The sequence below is a fragment of the Bubalus bubalis genome, chromosome 14 (assembly GCF_019923935.1).
Source record: "Bubalus bubalis isolate 160015118507 breed Murrah chromosome 14, NDDB_SH_1, whole genome shotgun sequence".
Lineage (NCBI taxonomy): Eukaryota > Metazoa > Chordata > Mammalia > Artiodactyla > Bovidae > Bubalus > Bubalus bubalis.
The window spans coordinates 33,158,389-33,175,965 of record NC_059170.1 but is presented as its reverse complement, the minus strand read 5'-3'; the positions used below and the strand labels follow the sequence as shown (position 1 = coordinate 33,175,965).

General features: G+C 39.3%; 1 pseudogene; it reads right to left on the bottom strand.

The window, feature by feature from the left end:
* Positions 1-2,617: 2,617 nt before the first annotated feature.
* Positions 2,618-4,338, bottom strand: LOC102390070 (annotated as a pseudogene).
* Between the last annotated feature and the right edge of the window lie 13,239 nt (positions 4,339-17,577).

Below are 17,577 nucleotides of genomic sequence, written 5' to 3'. Positions count from 1 at the left end.
GTAAGGTCAAACAAACCAAAATATCAAAGTTTGGAGCAGAGAAAGTTTTATTACAAGGCTATAAAAAGAGATACCTGGCTCATGAGCTAAAGGTTCCTAACTCCCCAAAGATTTTCAGCAAAGCCCTTTTAAAGGCAAGGAGAGGGACTGAACATAAGTGCTTTGTTGCTGCAAACTTTTTGGGTGTCAGATTCCTTTGTTCTTGCAACTGTCCACAAAGGTCGGCTCATGTCCACATGTGTCTCATAAACCTCCAACAAGACAAAAGTTATTCTCTGTTCTGCAACTTTTTATCTCTTTATGAATGGGCTCTTAAAGGTCAGAGCCCTGAGAATAAGTTGTCCTGTATATTTCAGGCTACAGGCAACATTCTTTTATAAAAGATGCAGAGTCAGAATGACTAAGCACAGGCAACAGAGCACAAAGTTTAAAGTAAAAGGAAGAGATCTAATATGAAGTCAGATTTCTTTTTCCTTATTATACATGCAGGGGTTTAGTAGGAGGGTGTGTATTTTACCCATAGGTTTCAGGAGCAGAATGTGAATCAAGAATTCCTCTGGGAAAATGCCAGAAAAATAGCTGTCACTTCTGATCTGGAACCCATTTCAATAAGTGAATCTTATACAGATAAAGGTATGACAATAGACTAGTGAGATTTTTTTTCTTCAAAGTCTTTAAAAGTTATGCATTCAATAGAGAGTGATTTTCAAAGTCGTCACTCCTGAAGCTTTTACTCTCCATCCTGTTATCTTGATATGGTCAAAAATATGCTTGGTTCTCCCACTGGCTGAGGCTTACGCCCCCAAATCTATGCATCAACAAAGACATAGCAAATGCCCATTATGTGCTAGCCCTGTGTAGGGGCAGTGGATCCCACAAGAAGTTAAAGTCTGATCTCGGGTGGTCTCGGCCTGCAGCAGCTTGAAGCAGGGTTTTGGTTCCTGGCCAGAGATTGAGTTAAGACCACAGTGGTGAGAATACTGAATCCTAGCCACTAGACCAGTGGTCAATGACAAGGCCCTGGCCCTTTGGCTTTACAGAAAGAATTCCCACAAAAATGGAAAGTAGTGAAACAAGTGAAGTGTTTATTAGAAGTAAAAAAGTACAGTACAGAAAAAAGAAAAAAAAAAAAAGTACAGTACATGTGGATGGACACATGGGCAGACTCAGAGAGTCGTGCCCTCTTGTCAGTTTAAATCACTTGTATGGAGCCTTTCTTTCAGGTTTTCTTTGGCCAATCATTTTGACTGCCTGGTTCTGAGTCTGTTTTTGGTATATCTCTGGATCCTCCCATGTGTGTGCGTGCATGGATTCCACCATAGAGATCTATGGGTAGATGAGCATTATTCCCCATTTGACCTCCAAGGAACTTGACTTAAAGAATGAGAAACATGTGGTCTTTATATTTTATCTGGGCAGGACCTAGCCTCCTTTATTATCTTGCTCTGTCCACAAGGGATGAACTCCAGCTGCTCTGTCTGGGGCCAATTTATCTCCTGTCTCAAGGCCATCTTCTGAAAGCTCAGATTCAAGTGGACAACACTGGCTATTCACAGTTAAATTAATCAATATCTAGACAATAACTGACTAACATTAAGCTACAAGGAAAATTAAAGGGTGTCATGGTACAGAATGAGAGAAAGGTCTGAGTTTCCACAAGGTAGTCATGACAAAGACATTTTGATGAAGAGGAATTTAAGCAGAGGACTGATAAAAGAGGCAAACCATAGTGAGATCTGATGGGAAAAAAAAATATTCCATATAGAGAAAAAGCAAAGAAGTGGCTGTGTTTTGAGACTTGAAAAGATGTTAAACCTAGATGTTTTAAAGATGAAAAAGTAGCTGCTGATGTGGAGAATGAGCCAGATTATACAGGCACATATAATTCATGACTAACAGCATAGTTTTTATCCTAAGAACAGTGAACATAAGCAGAAAACTGACATAAGTTGTTGTTGTTGTTGTTGTTTTAATCCTTCTGGCTGTGATGGCAAATAAATCATAGGGGCACCCCAAAAAATGATGAAACCAATCTGTAGGCTATTGAGAAGTTTGGGTAAAACATGAAGGTGATATTGATAGAATAGGAGTTCTCAAGATTGAGAAAAATAGATGGAATTGAGGTACATTTTTGAGAGCGAATTGACAGGACTTGCTAATGATTTTTTTTTTTTTAGAATAAAATAAATATATAATTTAAGAGGCATTTTACAAACAAACAAACAAAAACAGTTGTTATTTTTCCATCTGGATAGAAGTCCCAAAATTCAGAGTTCTCAGGTCTATGGTATTTCACAGTTAACCCATCAAATCCAGTGCTGGAGGGTCCAAATGGCAGATCCCTTGGTGGTGACTTGAGTACATGGCTTCTCAATCTTTGTTACTTTCTTCCAGTCCCCAAATCTTTCTTTCTTCCTCTCCTTCTGTTTTTTTTTTTTTTTTTTTTTTTTCAGTCAAAGATCCTGGAGCATATGGAATTTAACTGGCATTTTTAATCCAGAAGAGAAGTGTTCAAACAAATGTATGGGGGTAAGTAGGGCTTGGTGCAGGAGAATCAGGACACGAACGTCCCTCACTTTTGCTTTCTTCTGACCCAGATCCCACTGGACATATTCTGTTTGGCACTTGAAAGCTCTGGTATTTTGGCAAAGCAATTATGGGAGGCCCAATCTAGTTGGCAACTGGGGATGAAGGAATCTTCATGGCTAGTTGTGAAGTCCTTCCCCTCTGGAGAATCTGTGATCAACTTGTATCTTCTCAGAGGTAGCAGTCCCCAGCTGATTGCTTGAGCACAGGTTCCTCTCAGTGGGACGTAGTCACACCCAACTTCACCTTCTCTTCATTTTCCACGTCATAACCTCCTCTCCTGTGGTACCAAAACATGAGAAGCCCCATGACGACCAGCAGACAGATGGATGACAGCACCACAGCCACCACAACCAGGATGGTTGTGTGATCGCACGTATGTATATAAGCGATTTTTCACAGGGAGGCTCAGCCCATGGCACCTCTCTCCGTTTTAACCTGCGTGGCAGATGCAGGTTGGAACCCGGAGCTCCTTCACGTATTTGCATTCTCCGTGGATGCAGAAGTCCTTGTATCTCCAAAGACATGGGTTTCTCTTCTTCCCTAATCCCTTGCCTTTCTTCTTTCTTTTCCCACGCTCCTCCTTGCTGGGTGTGGCCAGAGCTTGTGGCTTGGAGGAGAAAGCAGCTCTGAAAAGGTCCAGGTTTGCCTCTTCCACGTCCAGGACTTCCCAGCCTTGGCCACCTCCCACGGGCAGCAGCTGGTCCCTAGATTGAGTAGGGGAGTCCAGATTGCTAGCTCCAGCAGCCAGGACTCTCCAAAGCCGCTCCAGGCTCTCGCCAGTGACCAACGCCGAAAGCACTGCAGCAAGACAGAGGGAGCTTCAGCACCACCGACGGCAGCAGCTTCATGGTCCCGGACTCGGCGGAGGAGGCGAGGCAGCAATCACTTTGCGGGGCGGAGGCCACCGGACGCTGGCACTGGAACCGAGCGGGAGAAGCTCTGGAGATCCCTGCGGGCACGGTCGGCTGCCGGCCTCTGGGTGCAAGCCTGCCTGGGATTTGCGCGCAGCTCGTGGCCGCTGAGCGTCTCTCTATTCCCTCCGTCTGTCCGACCGCCAGAGAAAGAGAACCAGCTGCGGTCGACTTGCAGTTTTCTGGCTTCTGTAACTGAATCAATGGTGGTACCATTTACAAAGATGGAAAAAAACTGAGGCGAGCCAGGCTAGAGGAGGAAGCTAAGGGCAATGTTTAGGCCATAGTAACCTTGAAATGCTTATGAGACATCCAAGTAGAAATGCCAAATGGATAATTGAATGTTGGAGTCTCAGGTTTATAGGAAACATGTGGCCTGAAGGTAGAAAGTTGAACACTCTCAGTCTATAGTTAGGCTTAAGCTCTGGGAGAGAATATGCATTTATCTTTCCCAAACCAAGCCATACACAGTACTTTCCATTTGCCTTCAAATTTGAATCACTGATCTCTCAACTCTAGCTGCTCCCATATCCACTTTACTTTCTAGATTTCCTTCCTCTATAAAGTTGTATCTTCTAAAAGTTTTTGAGCTCCCAAATGAAGCACTGCAAAGACTAACACAGTTTTGTTAAGAGAACACACTGGTCATAGCAAACACATACTTCCAACAATAAAACAGATGACTGTAAACATGGAAATCACCAGATGGTCAATACCGAAATCAGATTGATTATATTCTTTGCAGCTGAAGATGGAGAAGTTCTATACAGTCAGCAAAAAACAAGACCTGGAACTGACTATGGCTCTGATCATCAGCTCATTGTTGCAAGATTCAGGCTTAAATTGGAGAAAGTAGGAAAAACCACTTGGCCATTCAAGTATGACCTAAATTAATTCCCTTATGGTTATACAGTGGAGGTAGTGAGTAGAATCAAGAGATTAGATCTGGTAGACAGAATGCCTGAAGAACTATGGGCAGAGGTTCATAACATTTTACAAGAGGCAGTGACCAAAACCATCCCAAGAAAAAGAAATGCAAAAAGGCAAATGGTTGTTTGAGGAGGCCTCACAAACAGTTAAGGGAAGAAGACAAGCAAAAGGCAAAGGAGAAAGGGAAAGATATACACTACTGAAGGCAGAGTTCCACAGAATAGCAAGGAGAGATTTTTTAAAAGCCTTCTATGTGAACAATGCAAAGACATAGAGGAAAATGATAGAATGGGAAAGACTAGCTATCTCTTCAAGAAAATTGGTGATACTGAGGGAACATTTTATGCAAGGATGATTAATAAAGGACAGACGTGGCAAGGACATAAAAGAAGCTAAAAAGATGGAAGAGGTGGCAAGAATACACAGAAATATACAAAAAAAGTCTTAATGACCCAGATAAGCATGATGGTATGATCATTCACCTAGAACCAGACATAATGGAATGTGAAGACAAGTGGGCTTTAGGAAGCATTGCTATAAACAAAGCTAGTGATGGTGATGAAATTCCAGCTGAGCTGTTTAAAATCCTAAAAGCTGATGCTGTTTAAGTGCTGCACTCAATATGTCAACAAATTTAGAAAACTCAACAGTGGCCACAAAGGTCACTTTTCATTCCAAAACCAAACAAGAGTAATGACAAAGAAGATTCAAACTATGGTATATATGAGCTCATTTCACATGCTAGCAAGGTAATTCTCAAAATTCTTAAAGCTAGGCTTCAGCAGTACGTGAACCAAGAACTTCTAGATATTCAATCTGGATTTAGAAAAGGCAGAGGTACCAGAGATCAAATTGCCAACATCCACTGGATCATAGAGAAAGCAAGGGAATTCCAGAAATTTTTCTGTTTCATTGACTACGCTAAAGTCTTTGACTGTGTGGGTCACAAAAATCTGTGGAAAATTCTGAAAGAGATGGGAATACTAGACTACCTAACCTGCTCTTGAGAAACCTCTATGCAGGTCAAAAAGCAATAGTCAGAACTGGATACAGAACAATGGACTGGTTCAAAATTGAGAAGGGAGTTCATCAAGGCTGTATATCATCACTCTGCTTATTTAATTGATATGCAGAGTATATCATGCGAAGTGCTATGCTGGAGGAATCAAGTTGGAATCAAGATTTCTGGGAGAATTATCAACCTCAGATATACAGATGATACCACTCTAAAGGCAGAAAGTGAAAACAAACTAGAGTGTCTCTTGATCTGGGTGAAAGAGAATGAAAAAGCTGGCTTAAAGCTCTACATTCAAAAAATGAAGATCCTGACATCCAGTTCCATCACTTCATGGCAAATAGATGGGAAAAAAAAGTGGAAAGAGTGATAGATTTTATTTTCTTGGGCTCCAAAATCACTGTGGATGGTGACTTCAGCCATGAAATTAAAAGACAGTTGCTCCTTGGAAGGAAAGCTATGGCAAAACTAGTCAGTATATTAAAGAGCAGAGCCATCACTTTGCCAACAAAGGTCAGTATAGCAAAGCTATGGTTTTTCCAGTAGTCATATATGGATGTCAGAGTTGGACCATAAAGAAGGTTGAATGCCAAAGAAATGAAGGTTTTGAACTGTGGTGCTTGAGGAGACTCTTAAGAGTCCTTTGGACAGCAAGGAGATCAGTCAATACTAAAGGAAATCAAACCTGAATATTCATTGGAAGGACTGACGCTGAAGCTGAACCTCCAGTCCTTTGGCCACCTGATGCAAAGAGCTAACTCACTGGAAAAGACCCTGGTGCTGGGAAAGATTAAGGAACAGGGGAGAATGGGGCTTCAGAAGATGAGATGTTTGGATGGCAACATCAACACAGTGAACATAAGTCTGAGCAAACTCTGGGACATAGTGAAAGACAGGGAAGTCTGGTATGCTTTAGTCCATGTGGTTGCCAAGAGTTGAACGCAACTGACTGAACAACAGTAACAAAATTTCCACTTGTCCCTTCAAGCTGACCAGAAAACAGACACTTGGGCTCTTCTCTTTCAGGTGATTTTAACTACACAGTGGGAAAAAAAAAAAAAACCCACTGCAAACCACAACAAAAACCCCTGAGATTGGTTTTCAGTGAAAGCTGAAAGTTTGTTTTTTTTCTTACTACAAGTGAAGTTACTCTTGGGACTATTTGCTCCTGATTTCTTTCTTGATCTTAGACAGAAAGTTCCATTTATCCTTCATCTGTACTTCTGTAATAGGGAAGAAAAAACGTGATTCCATGTTGGATCTGTTTCTTTTACTTTAAGCTTTGTGCTCTGTTGCCTGGACTTAGTCATGTTGACTCTGTACTTTTGTAAAAGAATTTTGCCTATAGCCTGAAATACACAAAAGAGCCTATTTTCAAAGTTCTGACCTTTAAAGTATAACATTCTTCCATTCAGATAGAGATAAAAATTTGTAGCGTAGAAAATAATATTTATCTAATTAAAGATTTTCAAGAGTACCTCATCTATGCAGACAGATGCAAGTTTCTGACACCAAGAAGTCTGCAACAACTAACCACATCCCCTCCCCTTTAAACACAAAAGAAGCCAATTCTAACTCAGGTAAGATAGTTCTCTAGGACATGAATCTGCCATTTTCTTGGTCTGCTGGCTTTCCGAATAAAGTCATTATTCTTGTCCCAACAACTTGTCTCCCAGTGATCAGAACAAGTTTGGATTTAGTGAGCAGAACGAGTTTGAACTCAGTAACAGTTCTATTATTCCTGTGTGTGTTCTAAGTTTTTTCATGGTAAAATTCATGTTGACTCAGAATTCCAGATGTTGAGGTCTGAAGAAGTCCTCAAAAACTAGTTCAACCTGCTCATGTTACATATGAGAAAACAAGCATATAAAAAGTATAAGTGACCGACAAACACTGTGGCTCTAATATGGACTTTATATTATTTATATTCTCTAATTTACAGAGAATAAATGGCTCGTTGCTGAATAGATTGTTCTTTCTCTGCCCTAGACTACACAAATGCAGCTGACTCATATCACCTTGTAAGTTCCTGGACAACGAAAGGCTTCAATTTCATTTCTAATTACACTTTTTAAAGCTACAGAGAGCTGCCCGCAAGTTCACTCTACTATAGGCCCCAGAATTGTTTTTCATTAAAGCTGGCCTCTTCTGTAAGTCAGACATTCACAGAGATTCCACAGGAAGAGGGCCTCTAAGACACAGCTTTATCTCACTATCTTATTAGGGTATATCATGACTCCAGTAGGAAATGCATAAAATAATTTATATAATAAGTTTTACAATTTTATGCTCTGCATTTTGGGGATCTACAATATTTTATCCCATATTCATTTTGTTCTTTTTAATGATTGATTCCAAACATTCTCAGCTAAGAAGTTTTGAAAATGCAGAAAAGTACAAAGCAAGCAAAATTATCTATACCCTTACAAGACTTAGGTAATTACTTCATATTTTGTACTTCTTTCCAGATCCTCTTCCTTGCATATAGGTTTGTACATGGGTTTTTCTTGTGTGTGTAGCTATGTAGATAGTATTTTCATGTATGTTTACATTTTTCCATTTGTACATATAAACATTATATACATAAAATATTTATATTATTTGTGTTCTCTAATTTTCCATAGTGTACTCTAATTTTTTAATAAGGGATGTAACCCCTAGCAAAATGCATAGCACATTATAAGCTCCCTGTAAATTCTGATTCTCTTATTATTTTAATCAAATATACGAAGTGTTGAAGCAAAGGTAAGGAATGTTCTTTGGACAGGGCTGTGGGATGTGCTCACAGAGCAAAAGTTGAGACCAGAAGATTTAATGACTCTCACAATTTAGGGCTAGAACAATAAGTGGATGAGCAAAATGACTAGTATTTGTATCACTGAAAAGCCTGAACCCAGACCGGGAATGACAACAAAATCAACTAAGGTCACACCCCTGCTTTGAGAATGAGCTGTAGTACAGAGTATGCTTGCCTCAAGAGGGAAGAGAAACTCATCTCAGTTTTAAATTTCATTCTCAAGGCTTTAAAATAAAGAAAAACTGACTTTTCTCATAACTACCATCATCTTTCAAATACCCATACTACTCTGAGCCCTTATTTGCCTAAATTTTGCTTTCTAGAAATGATAGATGTTATTCTAGAGATGTAAGGGGAAGAGAGAACATCAGCATGCAAATGATGGGAATTTTAAGGTCAAGGATACCCAAATTCCTGGAAACACTCTACTGTTTAAACATTTTACTGTGTAAAAGCTTTGGACATGAGTCTTTATTTCCCTTTCCCTGTAATGTATTATATATGCATTCTTTTACACAAAATACTACAATCAGATTATTTTTGGCATCCAACAGCTGTAAGTCACTTCAAGTGAGGGAGATCGATTCCTTGATACCTCAATACACTTTTCATCTTATCTACTAGCATTATTACAATTAAAAAAAAAAAACCTACATCTTCTTTTCCTGTCATTATTTCATGGCCTCCCTCATCTGTTCATTAATTCTTGAAACTAAAAGCCTGCCTTTGACATTAAGACCATATCTGCCTTAGTTGTGCAGCAGATGCTTTCTGCACATTGACATATTTGCCATCATCACATTGCTTTTTCTTCCATGTGTATTTTACTTCTCTTGAACAAAAAGTATGTAATGGTCTTAATAGATAATTAGTGTGCAATAATCCAATGATATTTGTTAAAGAAAAAGTAAAACATAACAAGATTAAAGGTTAAATATTATCTCATAAAATATTATGAAAAATAACATAAAAACTTAGAGATAGGTAGTGTTATTTAAAATCTCCTCTTTAGTGTCAAACATTTGAAAGTGCATAACTTCCCTAACAACCATTTATTTGATCAAGACTCTGAGGTCTTAACTGACCTCAAGCACAATACATTAATGGAAATACACTCTCCCAAGACAAAAGGGAAAAAATGCCCCAATATTCTTTGCCCTTGTCAGAGTGCTGCAGAGGAACTACCAGCATCCAGATATCTGGAAAGACAAAACAAACTCTGATCCACTTCGGGGGCATTATATTCCTACCTGGGATATTTTTCCTCCTACTCCTTGCTAATTCAACTCTTTATTCATTCTTCAAGTGTTTGCTTAAACATCGCTATCTAGAGAAAGTGTCCCAAATTCACATCTAAATTAGTCCCCTTTATGCCCAAATCATAATTCTTAACTTGCCCCTTGCAATTCTTATTACAATTTAGCATTTCATTGTTTTATAGACATTTTACATCTTCCTCTCTCCCCACTAGACTCGGACGTTAGTGAGAGCAAGAATCAGCTCCAATTTGTTCAATGCTGAATTCTACAAACACCTAGCATAGTTCATTGGAATGACAACTGTTGTGTTCAGTTGTTCAGCCATGTCCAACTCTTTGGAACCTCAAGGACTACAGTACGCCAGACTTCCCTGTCCACTATTTCCTGGAGATTGCTCAAACTCACGTCCATTGAATCTATGATGTCATCCAACAATCTCATTCTCTGTTGTCCCTTGTCTTCTTGTTCTCAATCCTTCCCACCATCCAGGGTCTTCAACGAGTTGGCTCTTCACATCAGGTGGCCAAAGGGTTGGCGCTTTTGCTTCAGCATCAGTCCTTCCAATGAATATTCAGGACTGATTTCCTTTAGGATTGACTGGTTTGATCTCATTGCTGTCCAAGGGACTTTCAAGAGTCTTCTCCAATACCACAGTTCAAAAGCATCAATTGTTAGAAACTCAGCTTTCTTTATGGTCTGACTCTCACATCCATATATGACTACTGGAAAAAGCATGGCTTTGAGTATATAGACTTTTGTTGGCAAACTGATGTCTCAGCTATTAAATACACTGCTAGGATTGTCATAGCTTTTCTTCCAAGGAGCAAGCATCTTTTAATTTCATGGCTGCAGTCACCATCCACAGTGACTTTGGAGCCCTGTAAAATAAAGTCTGTCACTGTTTCTATTTTTTCCCATTTTATTTCCCATGAAATGATGAGACTGGATCTTTGTTTTTTGAATATTGAGTGAAAAAACCAGCCTTTCACTCTCCTCTTTCACCTTCATCAAGAGGCCCTTTTGTTCCTCTTCACCTTCTGCCATAAGGGTGGTGTCATCTGCATATCTGAGGTTATTGATATTTCTCCTGACTATCTTGATTCCAGCTTGAGGTTCATCCAGCCCGACATCTTGCATCATGTACTCTGTATATAAGTGAAATAAGCAGGGTGATATTTACAGCTTTGATGTACTCCTTTTCCAATTTTGAAACAGTCCGTTGTTTCATGTTCAGTTTTAACTGTTGCTTCTTGATCTGCATACAGGTTTCTCAGGAGGCAGGTAAGGTAGTCTGGTATTCCCATCTTTTTGAGAATTTTCCACAGTTTGTTGTGATCCACACAAAATCTTTAATGTAGTCAATGAAGTGGAAGTAAATGCTTTTCTGGAATTTCCTTGCTTTCCTATGATCCAACAGATGTTGGCAATTTGATCTCTGGTTCCTCTGTCTTTTGTAAATTCAGCTTGTACATTTGGAAGTTCTCAGTTCACGTACTATTGGAGCCTAGCTTGAAGAATATTGATCATTACCTTGCTAGCATGTAAAATGAGCACAACTGAACTATAGTTTGAACATTCTTTGACATCGCCTTTCTTTGGGATTGGAATGAAAACTGACCTTTTCCAGTCTTGTGGCCTCTGCTGAGTTTTCCAAATTTGCTGGCATATTAAGTGCAGCACTTTCACAGCATCATCTTTTAAGATTTGAAATAGCTCAGCTAGAATGCCATCACCTCCACTAGCTTTGCTTTTAGTCATCCTTCTTAGGGCCCACTTGTCTTCACACTCCAGAATGTCTGGCTCTAGATAAGTGATCACACCATCGAGGTTATCCGAGTCATTAACATCTTTTTTTGTATAGTTCTTCTGTGTTCTTGCCACCTCTTATTAATATCTTCTGCTTCTGTTAGGTCCATACCATTTCTGTCCTTTACTGTGCCCATCTGTATGAAGTGTTCGCTTGGTATCTCTAATTTTCTTGAAAAGATCTCTAGTCTTTCCCATTCTTTTGTTTTCTTCTGTTTCTTTGCACTGTTCACTTAAGAAGGCTTTCTTATCTCTCTTTGCTATTCTTTGAAACTCTGCTTTCAGATGAGTATATCTTTCTTTTTCTCATTTACCTTCCATTTCTCGTCTCTCCTCAGCTATTTGTAAGACTGCCTCATGTAACCATTTTGTCTTTTCACATTTCTTTTTCTTGGGGATGGTTTTGATCACTGCCTCATGTACAATGTTATAAACTTCTGCCCATAATCTTCATGCACTCTGTCTATCAGATCAAATCTCTTGAATTTATTTGTCAGAATGACAGTGAATAATCAATATGATGAAATCATCTATTAATTTTAGTAAAACTTCTGAATCATAGAGATATGAACCTTATAAATAGATCTTTAATTACCAGTGAAGAGAGTTTGAAATAAATGTTACAAGGGTAGACATCAACAGACTGACTGAGAAGAGTCTTGGGAGATGCACTGTTGTTACTGGAGGAAATGAAACTAAGACTTGGAGAACCTGTCAAGTTCATACAAACAGCAAGTGCTGGGACATACACTGGGTTCTCAATAACCATTTCATAAATGAATGAAATCACACGCTCATAGGCAAACTGTTAGGCAGTTTTACAGGTAACAGTAGTCTTTTCTTTTCAGTAATGCAGTTTTCTAAAGTTTCTATATATCAGTCCTAATTTTGCACTTCTGAAGCTCAAAAAAAATTGATTCTCTCATCCCCATTATATATCTTCAATTATTGTTTTATTCATTCATTTATTCATTCAACCAGTATTTTAATGTAACCAATGTCAAATGCTATTCTAAGAACATAATGATGAACAAATATCTTCATAGAGCTTCCAACAGATGAACAGCAAACCATCCCATAAGTGAAAATCACTGCAGTGCTACATATTTCACAGGAGAAAGCTGTGGGAGCGTATGACAGAAGAATCTGACCTAATAAGAGAGATCAGAAGGATAAAAGGTTTTATTTTAAATAATCAAAGAAGAAGGAAAATGCATTCCAATAGAGGCAGTGGTATGCACCCTGTGACAGGAAGTGCAATATGTGTGAGGGACTGATAATGTCCATGTGACAAAAATAGAAAAAGTTAAGAGTGCATGGTGTGATTTAAGGCTATAAGTACAGGTAGAGGCCAATCCATGCAAGGACACACAGTTACTTACAAGACTACTAAGGGCAAAGAAACTCTAGATGAATTTCAACCTAGGAAACAATGTTCTCAGATTTGTATTTTGTAAAACATTTTTTTGACAAGATATTTGGAGGATATAGGAACAAAGAATAGCAGCAGAGAGACCTGGATGCTACTCTCAGCAAAATATGTTGATGGTTTGGATAAAAAGGCATTGGAGATAGAAAGTAAACCAACTATTATGCTATTGGGATGTAAACTGAACAAGACATTATAGTTTGAGTGTGAAGGGGGAAATGACATTTGAAGGTTGACTCTTTGCTAACTTCTTATTCCAATATACATTTTCCCTCTTCCTTAACAACAAAACCCTAGATTTATCTGATGTGCCATGAAGCAGATAAAATTTATATTTTTCTGTCTCATGTTCAGGAATATATGACCAAAAATGTATATTGCTAAACATTGGCCAATAAAATATATGTGGGGAAATTTGGGCTTTTTGAGATTTTTTTCTGAAAAGGGAGAGGTCATGGCCTTATTCTCCCCTTCCTAAACCCTTCTGCTTAGAACTCAGATGTGAAATTGTAGCTTTACCAGTCAATTTGAATCATAAAGACAAGACTGAATATTGGAGAAGGCAAGTACTCACGCAGCAGCCCCAATCTAGGCTGTATAACACAGACTTCTTTTATCATGAGAAAATGAAATTTTTTATGTCAAAATCATCAATAGCCAAATAATCTGACTTTATTCACAGCACAATACACTAGATGATAGGGGTGCCATTAGGTGGGAAAGATTTGAGCAAGTTCAGATAATGGGAAGAAGCACCAAGAGTTACTTTGAATGCAATAAGTTTGAGATGTCTCGCAGATGATGAAGGGGGCAGTGAGACGTACAAATATAGAATTTCTAAAGTGTCTAGATTAAGTATAGATATTTTAGGTCCCTTAGCATTTTGAAAGTATTTATAATCACATAAGAAAATTAAGTGAATCTACAGATTCATTGCAAATCTGTTAAAATATCAGATGGTTTTTCCATAGGAATTGAAAAGCAGACCTTTAAATTCATGTGGAAATGCAAGGAACCCAGCATAGCCAAAACAATCTTGAAAAAGAAGAACAAAGTGGAAAGACTCAGACTTTTCATTTTTAAAACTAACTACAAAATTACAGTAATCAAAGCAGCATGGTACTGGCATAAAATGGCATATTAATCAATAGAATAGTATTGAGAGTCCAAAAATGAACCTTACATTTGTGATCAATTGATTACTTATTTATTTATGGCTGCACTGGGTCATGATTGCTGTACAGGCTTTTCTCTAGTTGCAGAGAGTGGGGACTACTCTATAGTTGCATTGTGCCGGCTTCTCATTACAGTGGTTTCTATTGTGGAGCATGGGTTCTAGGGCACAAGGGCTTCAACAGCTGCAGCACGTGGGCTCAATAGTTGAGGCTCCCAGGCTCTAGAGCAGAGGCCCAATAGTTGTGGTGCATGGGCTTAGTTGTGAGATCTTCCTGAATCAGGGATCAAACCCATGTGTCCTGCATTGGCAGGTGGTTTCTTCACCACTGAACCACCAGGGAAGCCCAGTCAATTGATTTTTGATAGTGTTGAAAATATTTAATGGGAAATAAATAGTTTTGCAATATATAGTTCCAAGACATGATATGTACATCTGAAATAAATCAGTTGAATACCTCATACCATGCACAGTGCCCAGTGTTCCCCAGTAAACTCAGTCTCCCAGCCTGTGGCCCAGAGTATCCCTACAGGAATTGAATACAGAGACCAGCCCTGGGAGCCTGGATACTGAATCACCTGACTGGGGGCATGAGCAGTTTACTCCTATGTATTTGCCTGCTGGCATCAGGCTCTCCTCACCTGCTTTATTGAGCTTGCCCTCACCCACTGAGCTATCCTTCTGGAGTCTCCAACTGCACAGCTCCCCCAACTGAGCCATTAATGAAGAGGTTTGCATGCATAATGAAGTATACACATTGCTTCATAGATGAAAATTATGCAGTTAATAATAGACTTGTACTCATATTACAGAAAAACTATTAAAACTCAATAATAAAAATATAAAAGATGTGAGTGGGCATATAAATGGTCAAAGAAGACATATAAGTAACCATAAAATGCAATAAAAATCATTAATCATTAGGAAAATACAAATCAAAACCACAATACGATACCACTTAACACCAGAATGATGGCTATAATCAAAATAACATAAAATAACAAGTGTTGGCAGGAATGTGGAAAATCAGAACCCTCATACATTGGTGGTAAGAATGTAAAATGATGCATTCAGTGTTATTTAAATACTGTCTGGCAGTTTCTCAAAAACTTAAATGTAGAGTTACCATATGACCCAGCAAACCCACTCCAAGGTATATACCCAAAAGAAATGAAAACATATGTCCACCAAAAAAATTGTTCATAAATATTTATAGCAAACTTTATTCATAATAGCTAAAAGAAGAAATAACCCAAATGTCCTTTAACTTATGAATAAATTAATAAAATCTATTATATCCATATAATAGAATATTATTTTATAATAAAAAGTAATGAAATTCTGATACATTCTATATCACAGATGAATATTGAAAACATGCAAAGAGAAATAAACCAGACACAAAACAATGCAAAGGAGTTATGCCATATGATTCCACTTATATAAAGAGTCCAGAATGGGCAAATCTGGCCACCTGATGCAAAGAGCTGACTCATTTGAAAAGACCCTGATGCTGGAAAAGATTGAAGGCAGGAGGAGAAGGGAACGACTGAGGATGAGATGGTTGGATGGCATCACCAACTCAATGGACACGAGTTTGGGTAAATTCCAGGAGTTGGTGATGGACAGGGAGGCCTGGTGTGCTGCGGTTCATGGGGTTGCAAAGAGTTGAACATGACTGAGCGACTGAATTGAACTGAACAGGAACATAAAGTAGATTAGTATTTGCCTATTGGTATTTGCCTATGGTTGGGGATGGTGAATGAGGGAAGGAATGAAGAATGGCTGTTAATGGGTACAGGAGTTTCTTTGTGGGATGATTAAAATGTTCTGAAATGAGATAGTGGTGATAGTTACACAACTCTGTGAATATGTTAAAAAAAAAAAAAACCTGAATTGTACAATTGAAGTGAGGGGACATTATGGTATGTGAATTAAACCTGAATAAAATGATTTAAAAATCAAGAGAAAAAGCTAACTTTTCTTTGCCCATCAGAGCACAAAACCCCACAATCATATCAATGAACCCATAGCCTAAATGTGCAATTATTTGCTGCCTCTACATGGAAGGCCCCTATCAAGCCACATTCTCACCTCTGTATCTGATAGCATCCTTTGCTTAGTACTCAGAGGCTCTTTTCTTGCTTTTCCCTCCCACCAAACTGTGCACATCTATACAGAAGTGATGAGTTTTAATCTCAGGATTTCCAGAAAATTTGATCCTGATTTGTGTTTGGAATATACTTGCTGCTGCTGCTCCTAAGTCGCTTCAGTCGTGTCTGACTCTGTGCGACCCCACAGACGCCAGCCCACCAGGCTCCCCCGTCCCTGGGATTCTCTAGGCAAGAACACTGGAGAAGGTAATAGCAACCCACTCCAGTACGCTTGCCTGGAAAAATCCCATGGACGGAGGAGCCTGGTAGGCTGCAGTCCATGGCGTCGCGAAGAGTCGGACACGACTGAGCGACTTCACTTTCACTTTGCACTTTCATGCATTGGAGGAGGAAATGGCAACCCACTCCAGTGTTTTTGCCTGGAGAATCCCAGGGACGGCGGGCCCTGGTGGGCTGCCGTCTATGGGGTCGCACAGAGTCGGATAGGACTGAAGCGACTTAGCAGCAGCAGCAGCAGGGCCTATTGCCACGGCACACAGAGCGCGGCCGAGAGGAGCTACCCCACGTCTGAGGTCAGGAATATACTTCAGTTCAGTTCAGTTCAGTCACTCAGTCGTGTCCGACTCTGCGACCCATTGAATCGCAGCACGCCAGGCCTCCCTATCCATCACCAACTCCCGGAGTTCACTCAGACTCACGTCCATCGAGTCAGTGATGCCATCCAGCCATCTCATCCTCTGTCGTCCCCTTCTCCTCTTGCCCCCAATCCCTCCCAGCGTCAGAGTCTTTTCCAATGAGTCAACTCTTCACATGAGGTGGCCAAAGTACTGGAGTTTCAGCTTTAGCATCATTCCTTCCAAAGAAATCCCAAGGCCAATCTCCTTCAGAATGGACTGGTTGGATCTCCTTGCAGTCCAAGGGACTCTCAAGAGTCTTATCCAACTAGCTCTTTGCAAAGTATTAATTTTTAAAATTCACAATTATTTAATTATATACTAAAAGTTAATTTCTTGTTTAATGCAGAAACTGAAATGCAAATCTTCCTACCTTCTTTCTCATGTATTTGCAATGTTCACAAATAAGTTATTAATTTAGACTTGCATTACATTCGAGCTTCTAGATTGACCTTTTATGTCATTTCTGTACTATGCATATCTTTCTAGGTACCATCTTAATATGTGGCCATCTAGCCCAGCACCTCTCAAACTTGAACTGCATCAGAATCACACAAGAAGTTTGTTAAAGCACATTGCAGGGCCTCACTCCCAGGGATCCTGATTCAGTGGTCTCCAGGTACAGACTGAAACTGTGTTTCTGATCATCTCCAAGGCTTTGCTGATGTTGCTATTCATAGACCACACCTGGAAGATTGAGGGGCTAGAGGACTAGCATGTGTAGGTTATACTCAAAAGTTGGGCAAGGCTTAGGTCTGTTAGGGAGAGGTCAGGGCATTTATTCAATAATAAATTGATTATAGATATTCAATAATAAATAAATTATAGATATTCTTTATAGAAATCTATCACTTTTTAATAATTGTATTGTATCACCTA